The sequence below is a fragment of the Apostichopus japonicus genome, chromosome 15 (genome assembly GCF_037975245.1).
Source record: "Apostichopus japonicus isolate 1M-3 chromosome 15, ASM3797524v1, whole genome shotgun sequence".
Lineage (NCBI taxonomy): Eukaryota > Metazoa > Echinodermata > Holothuroidea > Aspidochirotida > Stichopodidae > Apostichopus > Apostichopus japonicus.
In genome coordinates, this window is record NC_092575.1 from 15,772,470 (window position 1) to 15,785,315 (window position 12,846).

Genomic DNA, 12,846 nt, shown 5'->3' on the forward strand with positions numbered 1-12,846 from the left:
GTTTTATGGTGCATACCTTTCAGGCGATATATTTCTACTATTTGCTTTTGAATGTTTCCTGTATTTTAAATGTTTCCTGTATAGTAATTGTTTCAATTCCTGTAAAGCGCTTCGAGCAGCGTTGCTGATGAACGCGCTATATATATACTATTTTCTTATTATTATATTTTTATTAATCCGACCCTTATTTGAGTGTGCAACTACGGCCATATCCACTTTGAAGCAGTGGTGACAATACATTTATTGACGACTTAATCCATCCCCACCTCCCTATAGAAAAACACAACAACGAGAGAATATAGATCATGCTAAAACAGGTCTTCATATATTATGAAAACTAGTCGTGTGTAAAAAAAAAATCATACCTTTTGTTACGATTACTTCATTCGCAGGGACAAATGTTTCATCGATGTTTCTCAATTTTCAAACATAACAACATTCTGGATTCGTTATCTAAATTATTATTATTACATGTCCGCTTTGTTACCAACAGTTTCTGAGAATATCTGATTGTGGCTGTTTATGTAAGTATATGTGCAATACTCATCTACGCCGTACAGCCTACTACAACTTGGATTCACTGTCAGCTCTTTCGACCGCTACAACTGGGAAAAGTTTATTTACATCTTATCTCTTGTAGGTAGCAGATGAACCTTTCGAATGCATTTAGCAACAAAGTCTTAAACTCTTTCAATGGCAATTTCCCTTGGTTCCGTCTTGGTAGATACTAAATATTCATGTCAGTCTGACGAAATTTACATACTCAGGGGCGTATCCAGGGGGGCGCAACAGGCGCGCCCCCCCTATTGGCCGTCACCAAAAAAAAAATGTTTAGCAAAAAAAAAAAAAAAATTGATGACGACCTTTATGTGAGATGTCGGTGATCGCTCAACCCCCCCCCCCCTCCCGTATGCTTTATTTTTTGTTTGCCAAAAAAAGGTTCTGGCGAAGTTCGGCGGCATAATAGTTTTAGAAACATAGATGGTAATTGTGTTTGTATTATCACTATAAACACTAAGTTTTGTTAATCCCAAAATTTTCTTGTACGCTTCGCGCCAACCCATGGTGGCGCTACGCTTAGATAGTCAACAAGGTCATACATATCCCCCCCCCCCCCACTCGGAAGTACGGATCGCCGCCCATGCATATGACACCATTTTGCATTTCAGCCCTTCTTCGAAAGCAAAAATTGTACACCCCTCCCCTTAGACCCATCCCCCATCATTCATGCCTGACGCCCCCCTATTGGAAAATCCTGGATACGCCCCTGTTTATGTGAGATGTCGGTGATCGCTCAACCCCCCCCCCCCTTCCCGTATGCTTTATTTTTTGTTTGCCAAAAAAAGGTTCTGGCGAAGTTCGGCGGCATAATAGTTTTAGAAACATAGATGGTAATTGTGTTTGTATTATCACTATAAACACTAAGTGACATGCCAGCCATACTAAATTGTGCATTTTGTGTCCATATTTACTGGAAATGTTGCTTATTATTAAGGTCGAAAATGGATCACATATGGCCATGGGCGGCGATCCTGGGTGGAGGGGGGATATATCCCCCCATGAAAATGGGTGGAGGGGATGTAATGCACCATATCCCCCCCCCCCCACCAAATGCCAGGGATAAGAATATTTTCATGCCTACATTTATGCATCTTCGTTAATGTACGGCTCTTTTTTAGCTTCATTTCTCGCCTACCATAAACGCAGTGCGATCTTTTCAAATAAAGCGTCTTTATAAAGCAAAAATAGTTGACTGTAGGCTTCATTGGCCCTATAACAACAAAATGTATTATTGCGCCCACGGTATTGATATAGTACATATATGCACCCTCATAGTATTCATATAGGCCCTATAGTAGGCCTACACACGTACATGTTCCCTCGAACAGCTGAGAATCTCATGTAACCAGGGTAATGCTTAATACACGTTTCACCTGGATGCCCTAGCAATCGGTACCTAGGAATGTAACTATGTGTAATTGTGTATTGCATGTGTATAGGCCTATAATAGCCTGCATGAGGCCATTTTCTTCATCGAATAATATAAAAGAGCTCTCGAACATTCTAACGTTGCGCCTGAAACAAGATTGACAGGGGCAATTTTCCCAAAATAACACCCGAAATTAAAAAAAAGTATTTTGGATTATGAGATATTTCGGACATGACATCCCTATTTTAAAGTTGGGTATATGCCGCTTGGAAACCTCGGGAAGTGCCGTTTCCGGCCATTTAGAGGGTTTGTTAATCCCAAAATTTTCGTGTACGCTTCGCGCCAACCCATGGTGGCGCTACGCTTAGATAGTCAACAAGGTCATATCCCCCCCCCCCCTCAACTCCGAAGTACGGATCGCCGCCCATACATATGACACCATTTTGCATTTCAGCCCTTCTTCGAAAGCAAAAATTGTACACCCCTCCCCTTAGACCCATCCCCCAGGACGGCGATCATTCATGCCTGACGCCCCCCTATTGGAAAATCCTGGATACGCCCCTGCATACTGGAACGCCTCAATGGAAGAAATGTCCAAGACTATGGAACGCGGAAAGGGTCAACGTGTGGCGCCGTCCACTTAGAAATGGTCGTTCACCTAGAAACCGTTCACTTACAGATCGCCGCTCAAATGCAAGCAGCCGCCCACTTAGAAATTGCCGTTTAACGTGAGGCGCCGTCCACTCAGAGATCGTCGCTCAAATGTAACAGCCGCCCATTTTGAAATCGCCGTTGAAGTTCAGAAACCGTTCATTCAGAAATGGCCGTTGACTCAGAAATCGTCCACTTACAAATCGCCGGTCGATGCTGAGCCGCGCCTACTTAGAATTCTTCCTCCCTTTACAATGCTATAAACGTATGAATTAAGTGGGCGCGGACTATTTACCGGCTGTGCTCCCTCCCAGTAGCGTACACCGAGCTGTTACAGTAGAACGCTGTTGTTCCCGCCTCATTCAAGTCGTCCCTGGAGAGTAATTTCGTCTCGGTACACCGAAGACCACATGCAATGAAAGTTTCCAGAATCCAAAAGAAATAAGATGGAAGAAATATTCCACACATTGGGGGTCGAAAGTGCCGAAGAAGTTTCCTGTAACTTCGAAAGGAACCAGCAACTCATAGACAAACAGAAATAAATAATTTGGAAAGTAGTAACATCCGTCGCTAGGCCCAGTTTTTTCCATTGGTCGAAACAATTTGACCGAGATTTGACCTTCCATGTGCTCAGCATTTGTCAAAATAAAAGAAAGTGATGACTTAACTTGTATGCCTTCAGTAACTGAGCATCAAAATTAACATATTCTTGGCAATGGTAAAAATGTGATGTGTATCATGATGACCATAGATGATCGTAACTGTTAACCCTGGTAACTACAAATGTTAACATTTAATTTTTAATTTACAATAATGAATTAATAAATTGTAACTATGAAATACTGTAGGCATAACACAATAGTAATTCCACTAGCTGTTACAAATTTACAAAACATTGTAAACACTTAATGATCCCTTATTATGAATTAGTAAATTCAATGTTACCGAGTAACGTTTCATGACATACCGTACGTAATAGTATATCATTAAAACAAATAAATTGTATTAACAATTCAATAATCATTTAAAGAAAATACAATTCGTATGAAATAAAAAATTGTATATAATTGCATGTTAAAAATTCTTCATGTGTGGTACTTATTAATACGACATTAATTGTTACAAATTAATAATTTATCATTATGGAGTAATAACTCATTTTTAACAAGTAATATTTCATTAAAACATACAAGTATTTCATTACAGCAAAATTATAATTCATACTAACAAATCAATAATTTTTGGGGAAAATTACAACTGGTAATCACGAATTATTAATTAAAAATACTAATGGGCTAAATTGTACGTCGTCTCAACATGCACAAACTCCCGAAGATTGAATACGAACCGATACTGAATGAAATGGATCAAAACAACCGAGTATGAGGGTCAAGTCTAGTATTACTATTAGGTAATGGCGCCAAGCTGAGGAATACCAGCACCGTACTCATACACTAATCATACTAACGTTAGGTTTGTATTACGAAAGATCTATCTTTTTTTCCAGAGGCCTAAAGAAGCACGCCTCCTTTTATAACAGTTGATTCACTGCAATCAAGCAAATCTGCCGTTCTTCTGTTGTTGAAACCGATTTTCACAAATTCCTCGAGTTGTATATCATCGTTTTGATCTATTTTAATTTGTGATTGAAAATTCAATGAACGAGTACGAGTGCGAACGGTCGATGCACCTCGACTCTGTGATTGAAAAGTTCACGCCCCACCCATGATATAAATATGCAAGTTTGGCTGTCACTCAAATGGACGATCTCTGAGACGACGATCTCTGAGTGAACGATCTCTGAATGGACGATTTCTGAATCGTGACCATTTCTCAGTCGCGACGGTTTCTAAGTCAACGGCCATTTCTGAATGGGCGGTTCCCGAAAAGTTGGGTGTGTTTGCGCGGCAATCTCTGATTAGACGGTCTGTGTATCAACGGCCATCTCTAAGTGGGCGCGGCGCCTCACGCTAAACGGCGATTTCAAAATGGACGGCTGCTGTATTTGAGCGGCGATCTCTAAGTGGACGGTTTCTGAGCGAACGACCATTTCTGAGTGGACGGCGCCTCGTGTTGACCCTTTCCGCGTTCCATACAAGACTGTTCGTTTAAGGCTGATTCCCCTGACAAGCAGCTTTGTGGAAGGGCGTCCTCAGTTGAGATATAATTCGACGATGCTTGACCAAGACTAAGTTTGGCATTGATACGCCCACTGCAATGTCTACAGACTCCGCGTACGTCTGTGAATATCTCACACTAACCTTCGCATTAATACAATACATTAACACAGGAATGAATACAGACTTCGCGAACGCCTGTAAAAAAAAAAGCTCTCAGATAACACATATCTGCACAACATATTATGAAGAGGAACTGGTTAAGGAATTCTTGCACGTTTTAACTCTTCAAAAGATTATTAACTTGCAACTTCACCGGAAAATTTCCATCTAAATCACTATTTTACTTTCAGAAATTTTAACTTCCTTCGCTACAGTGTAGCTTGCTAATTATATCGTCCTTGCAGCCCCCGAGACGAAGTGCCGCGATGACGTCACCGTCGCTCATCTTTCTCCACTCTTCCAAATATATAAGATTAAGTTGGCGCGAGGTTCAAAGTTCGCTTCTCCTGAATCATAGGATGAAAATCCCCGAACTAGGAATATGGCAATGAACAAATTATGGAGTATTTATTTCATATACCCAATAGACTGCCAATTAAAAATTCTTTTCAGAATGCAAAATACATTGAGGTTTCGATGACTTCATTGCTCTAGACTTCTGCTTGTTAACCAGAAATAGCTGTCACAATACAGTGGCGTAGGAAGGTACTTATGAGTGGGGGGGGGGCTGAAGTCTGATGACCGGCCTGGGGGAGGGGTCTAAGGGGAGGGAGTGTCCCCCTCCCCTTTGGTTTTTGTTTGCATTTCCAGGTGGCCTCAAATGCAATTTGGTGCCAGCACACTTCAACACCCACTCCATTTTGTAAATAATTTTGCATTTTCACCTGGACTTAGATGCAATTTGGTGCTCCAAATGAGACTTTTTTCTCATTTGGAAATGAAAAAGGGGTTTTTTGACTTGCGAAGCGGGGGGCGTAATGACACTTCCGCCCCACCATATTTGCCTATGGTCACAACCAATATCCTTTTGGCCAAAGCGTACAACCATGAATTCTACCCGACAGCCTTGATGCATGGGTGGGTCATCACCCGACGAGGTTTGGCGCCCCCAGCCCCCCGGCCCCCGGTTCCTATGCCCTTGTCACGATATAAATGGCCCGAACCATTATTTTCATTCGCAATTACACTATGGCATGGTAAACAAATGCAGGTCAGTCTACTGTACGTTGCAATACACACCTGTACCAAAACAATAGGGGTCTTGTACTCGAGTATCCACGATTCCCATCGTTAGATATCATGTAAAAGGATTTTGAGAGTTTGACCTCTGGTTACCTCAAATGAGATTTGACCTAACAAGCAACAGGAATTTTGTACTCAATATGGCAAATCCATATACCATGTATGAAGAGTATCCATGATTTCTACTATTATAAATCATGATTTTAAGGTTTTCAGGCCTCGACACTGAAATATTTTTAAAAGTACTCGCTATTTGTCGACCGTGACTAAAAATCTACTCGCCAAACGCTAAGATCACTCGCCTCTATGATTGCTGTTCAAATCTCCATAGTACAGATCTACAACATCAATACTTTCTGGGATAAATGTTAGGCACTTAGGCAGATACATGGTTCTACGAAATTGCAAATTGGAAAATTATCTTTATGTGCAATACGAAATTTAAAAATTTTTGCCGCCAAAAGTAATTGATGAACAAAGTAAAACTGAAACATCTGCAAAATTACCTGCGAAGATATCTTGGCCTCTGTTACATTAGGAACAATCTAGTACTAGGCATATACTATACAGTAGCTAGGTGTGCGCGAGTCCTAAGCCTATACAGTACTTCACTGCTACTTTGAACCGCTATTCGTACATTTTCCCAATTATTTTATCTTGTCTTTTAGCTGCAGATTGGTGTGCGAAAATTATCGCTAATAGCCATTACGCTGCCCAAATCAAAGCGATTTTTTACGCGCTGAAAATCAAAGTTGAAAGAGCATCTATCTTCCACTCGCAACTGCTGTTGAGTGAAACTCTTTACAACAAATCCTAGCAGCAATACCAGCAAACTTGTCTCAAAACTCCTTAAATTGTTTTATATTTTGCGAAATATTACTGATGCCCGATGCATGAAGAAATAATTTAGAAGATGTTTGGCCACTTTAAGTCATATTCTGACACGAAACATTTTGTCCGTCACGCTTTTGTGTTAACGAACCGAATTTTACTTAAAATTCTTAAAAGCTTCCCTTCTTGAGATATCGTGTTTCCCCAATTTGAACCCTAGTGACCCAAAATGACCTTTGACCTCCACAGTTCTTCTACTTAATGTGGTACTCCTTCACACGAAATACGAGATTGATCCAAGCTTCCCTGCTTGAGATATCGTGTTTATAATGTTTTCACAATATGATCACTGGTGACCCAAAATGACCTTTGACCTCCATCAAAAACAATGGGCTCTTTTCCTAATGTGGTTTTCTTACAGACGAAATATGCATTGGTCCAAGCTTCCCTTCTTGAGATATCGTGTTTAATTGCAAGGCGTAGCCCACACACACACACCCACACATACAAACTTGTCTGCGTAGGTTACTGGCCCGCCTACGGCAAGTAACCAAACATCACTGGGCGGATAGTAAAGAACATTCACTCCTACGACTTTCATCAATGATGCAATAGTGCTAATAATATTAATAACGACCACACTACTGTATATGGTTATTCCCCAGAGTAGACCTTCTTTGGTAGGAAAGTTGGTTGATTGACATCAGCAGAAGGTAACCACCAACAGGCTGGTTGCTAAGAAAATAAATCACTTACATTAATAGCCCGAAAGGCAGGTTAATGATCACATTTTAGCAACACTGAAGAAACATTTTAGCAACGATATTTTACCATAAAAAATGGGAAGAGTGCTATACCAGTGCGTTTAGTTAATATTTCTCTTAATGCAGCCAAACGGTGAGAGCGCGTATTCCCACAGGCACGTATGCCCAAATGAATAACCCGAATATTTGAATGTCATTATCCTTCACTGTGGTTTGTTTTGGAAACAGGTCATAGTTACAGAGTAGTATCGACCCATGTTTAGGGTAGTAGGCTAGCGACTCCATTTTGGAGTAATAGTATATCTGCGGTTAAGGGTATTATAGCGCCACTAATTTACAGTAGCATTGTCGCCTGAAGTAGTAGTAGCGGTTAGGGTATCAACGCCACCGTACACAGTGGCGTAGGAAGGTACTTTTGAGTTGGGGAGGGCGCTGAAGACTGATGGCCGGCCTTTGGAATTTTTTTGCATTTCCAGGTGGCCTCAGATGCAATTTGGTGCAATATAGCACACTTCAACACCCATTCCATTTTGTAAATAATTTTGCAATTTCACCTGGCCTTAGATGCAATTTGGTGCTCCAAATGAGATTTTTTTCTCATTTGGAAATGAAAAAGGGGTTTACTGACTTGCGGAGCGGGGGGGGGGGGGGGCGGAATGATACTTCCGCCCCATATTTTTCACTGGGGGGGGGCTGGCGCCCCCAGCCCCCCGGATCCTACGCCCTTGACCGTACATATGGTCATATTCGAGACAAAATTCAGCGTATCCGTTGTGGGGATGGCGCACTCGATAAACCGTCGGAAGAACGGTACATATTTTTGCATACTGCTCTTTATACGGAGAGCGTTGGCAGAGCGGACCGTCGAAAATAATCCTGGTGACATGTGTTCTGGTTTTCAACCACCCAAAACATCTGTTTACATTGTTGCTGGGAAGATGATCCCTAGTAAGCTCTGTGAAGCTCCACGGCCTGGGAAAATAATTGAAACTTGGGTGAAAGTATACTGATAAATATTAATATCACAAACAGTAGCTTGGCAAGTTACTGTTTGATGGACTTTAGATTTATGGGACGTTTTATGTAGAAAAAAAAAGACATTACGAATGCTTGTACCGTGAGATTGCTAGAGTGAGTTCAGGATTGTTAGTATTGCAGGTATATGGGGTGTTGCTTCCCCTCCAAGAAATGACTACCGTATCTGTCGGGGTAAAGTGACGCAGGCGCGTAGCGAGGAATTTGCCAAGGGAGGGGCGAAACCTATAGGCAAACTATATAAGCGTAGCGCCACCATACCCGAAGCGTATAAGAAAAAATTGGCCGAAAATGCCTTCCAGATCGCTGGAAATGGCACTTCCCAAGCCTTGTAAGATGCATCTAAGCATTTTTAAGCATCTCGGGTTACGGGTCGTCGCGAAATTGGTGGTTTGTGATGGGGAGGTCCTGATGTTTCTTGGGAAAATAGTTGCCGCGACCGTGTCAAACCTCGTCGGGTGATGACCCACCCATGCATCAAGGCTGTCGGGTAGAATTCATGGTTGTACGCTTTGGCCAAAAGGATATTGGTTGTGACCAGTTAGCATGATGAATGCGACAAAATTGCAAGGCTTACTAAGATCAGTAAATCCTATAGGCCTATACATTTATCCGCCACTGAGAACATCATATTTCGTTTCTCGTCGAAAAATATACTACCATCAATAGCACATAGGAAGCTAATGAAAATGGGCGGGGGGGGGGGGGGCGGTGTGTTATGGGGTCCTTCTCAAAAGAATTCTAATTTTGTTGATGCTATGTTGGCTGCACTTGGATGGGACATTGACATCTTCGACTATTTAATGTCCAAATCTACACTACATCAGGCTGTACGTATTTTAACGCTGCATCGAAATGATTTTCTTTTCACGTCCAAAACTATTGACCTTTTTGTCGAAATTGCAAGCCAAAATCTAAGCTCAGCCGTATTACGCGGTACCGTACTTGAAATGCAATATTGATCAATTTCGGTTGCCAGCTGGCACTCCTCTCTTGTAGAAAATGACGGTTGAAGGAGGTTAGCACTGCGGTGTAGTGCATCTGTAGCCTAGTAGAAAAAGTGAGAGGACACAAACATTTACCGGAACAACCCCCTCCCCCCCCCCCCAACTTTTTCAAGTATCCCCTCCTCTGGTCATACACTTATGACCATGTCCGATCGACCAAGTTTCAAATTTGTAATATATCTAGTACTTAGTTGATCTTTGTTGATTTACCATCGCGGTCACCGATATAGTTTGGATGTAAAGAAATTGTCTACATTGAGCGGTTTCTACTTGCTAGTCCCGCGGCGGATGTTGGTCAAACCCAATACCGACTGGTTGGAGTTCTGTACAAAGTACATATACGTTCAAACAGTCTGATCAGTTTTCATGTAGCCATAAGAATCAGTGACGTATATAGGCAGTGGCTGACTGGGCACACGGGATGATTTGGGCAATGACCGGTGGGCCGGTGGGCTGGGGAGCCTGGTAAAAATTACAGCCCATTTTCACAGTAGTTAATAGAAATACAGACGGGCGGGTGTAGAAATATATTTTTAACTGTGGGAATCAGCTCATGAAATCACCATGTTAGTTAGTCTGTTAGTTCGTAACAAAAGAACGTGCTTTTGGCAACCCGTCCGTGCTAATGGATTTTATTTAGGTTTTTGTTCCATTTTTTTTCAAGCATGTTGTCACAAAATGCTTGAAAAACTAAATAAAACCCATTCTCAAACATATAGGTTTGTCTCTTTTTGTTTACGTTTTTAACTTTTTTTTTCAGTTTAATCAAGTGTTGCTTCTGGAAAAATTATTTGTGGGTCTTTTTTAATGGATTATAGTAACCTACAAACTTGAGAAATATAGCACCATTTTGCATATAGGCATTCCTTAACTTCAAAAAAATCTCAACTGGGATGGGGACACCCCTCCCCTTAGACCCCTGCCCCAGGACGGCGATCACTATGCATAGTAACATATCAATGGATAATGGGCGGATCTAGGTGAAAAAATGCCCGGGCCGGTTTTAAGAACCAGTCCACCCCTGCGTATAGGTATAAGGTAGGTTCAGAAGGGGCAGTAAGATGACGGGACTTAATTTTAATAATGATTTAATTAATAATTTTAATGTTTAGATGTTATGGTTGCCCATTAGCAACATTGGAAATAAAATAAAATAGATAGTTACAGAAGTCGATACTTCCACCTATTCATTGTAAATATTTGAAACTTTCTCAGTTGAGAAGCTTGTCTCCAATTTTAACGTTTTACATATATATGAAAAAAAAATGATATTTCATGTTTTAAGACTGTCGATGGTCTTATCTTTAAATTTCAATATTAAATGTTTTATTCCAAAATTCATAACATTTTATTTCGAAATCTAAACAAGTTACCCCATCCCCCCGGTGGGCCGGTGGGCTGGGGAGCCTGGTAAAAATTACAGCCCATTTTCACAGTAGTTAATAGAATAAAGACGGGCAGTGTAGAAATATATTTTTAACTGTGGGAATCAGCTCATGAAATCACCATGTTAGTTAGTCTGTTAGTTCGTAACAAAAGAACGTGCTATTAGCAACCCGTCCGTGCTAATGGATTTTATTTAGGTTTTTTTTTTCTTTTGTTTTCAAGCATGTTGTCACAAAATGCTTGAAAACTCATGTTCAAAGACTGACGACGGTCTTATCTTTATCTAAATTTCAATATTAAATGTTTTATTACAAAATTCTTAACATTTTATTTCGAAATCTCAACATTTTATTTAAGATCTTTTATTTATGCTAAAAATGTCGACTTTTGACAACATTTCTACCTCACAAATCTAACTTCGTTGTATTACGAGGTAATCCCCGTCTTCTATCCCTCCCGCAATTGTGGGGTCTAAGCGACGCCCTAAGTGACATTAAACGTTACCGTAATGAAATACACTTAGAATCCCTGTGTAAACATGTTCAGAAAAGATAAACGCCTACAAATACGAGATATTTGAAAGTAGGCCTAAATATACTGATATTGAAATATTAAGTGATAAAGTTGTGTAAGGAATGGATATTCGGTTGTGTTTTTACTGCTCGAATTTTGTTCAATTGTTAACTACCAGAATTATTTTCTCTTTAATCTGTGATATTGTATCCTACAAAGTCATTTTATTACTAGTAGTTTGTTGTTATATATTTGGTTATTCTGCAGCAAAAACATTTAGTAATTAGTAGTTGTTATATATGGTTTTTCTAACATGTGTAGATTAAACAGTTTCTTATGTTTGAAAGCTTTTTTGTTACTTTCTAATGTTGGCAGTGTGTGATAATATTCGGAAAATTGTTAGCCTACTTATAATAAAAAAAAACTTCTAAAAAATATTACTGTGCATATTTCGAGAAAAATCCGACCTCCATTTTATTGAAGATCAGGCCCAAAGTCAAAGTAACTTATAGTGTTTTTGAGATCAGTACATTATCCAGCTACATGTCTATTCATATCCAGTTTGAATACAAACTGTTGAACATCTTTACAAACACTGACTGTACAACTGTACAAACAATTGTACAAACATCCAGTTTGAATACAAAAAGTTTGAATACAAACACATTATGTTTTCCTTTTGGGTGGGAGAGGGTGGGGTTGATGAGGTGACGTCAGACCTGCTCCCTCCCCATCCCACCCCAACAACACCACACCATACCGTCCTACCCTTCTCACAATCGGTGTATCTCTATGAGCTCCGCTCTACTATTCTCTAGGCTGTTCGATCTGATGAGGATTACGTAACTCGAACCTTCTAACTAACCAGTTCATTAACGTTAGTTTTCACGTTAGACTGCAAGCCAGGGGTTTTACTACTTGTCTTCCGGCGCCCTACATTAGAAATGCAGATTCAAGTGACCATTGAGCCTAACTCGGTTTTGATTTGCATTCCACCCATTAAATCTACACCACAGAAGTTCCGACGGATTTGGAAAAATGCCCTTTAATTAAACAAACCTAAATGACAAATTGTTATCAAAGAAGTAAATAATATTAATGTGTACTTAAGAGCAATCCAAACCAATCTGACATTTGAAATGTGTACACGTAACCTTTGTTGTTCGTACAAGTTACAAAATACAACGGGTTTCTTAGGGTACTATTAGAGGATACACGTTATCGATTGTGTCACTAATCAGACACTCTAACCAATACAGTTCATCTCGCGAGAACACAATGTCGTTACACACGACTTTTTTTTTTTTTTGCACAGTCTGGTGGATAGACACAAGTTCGCAGTTAAAGATAAAACTATTTAAAGTTTA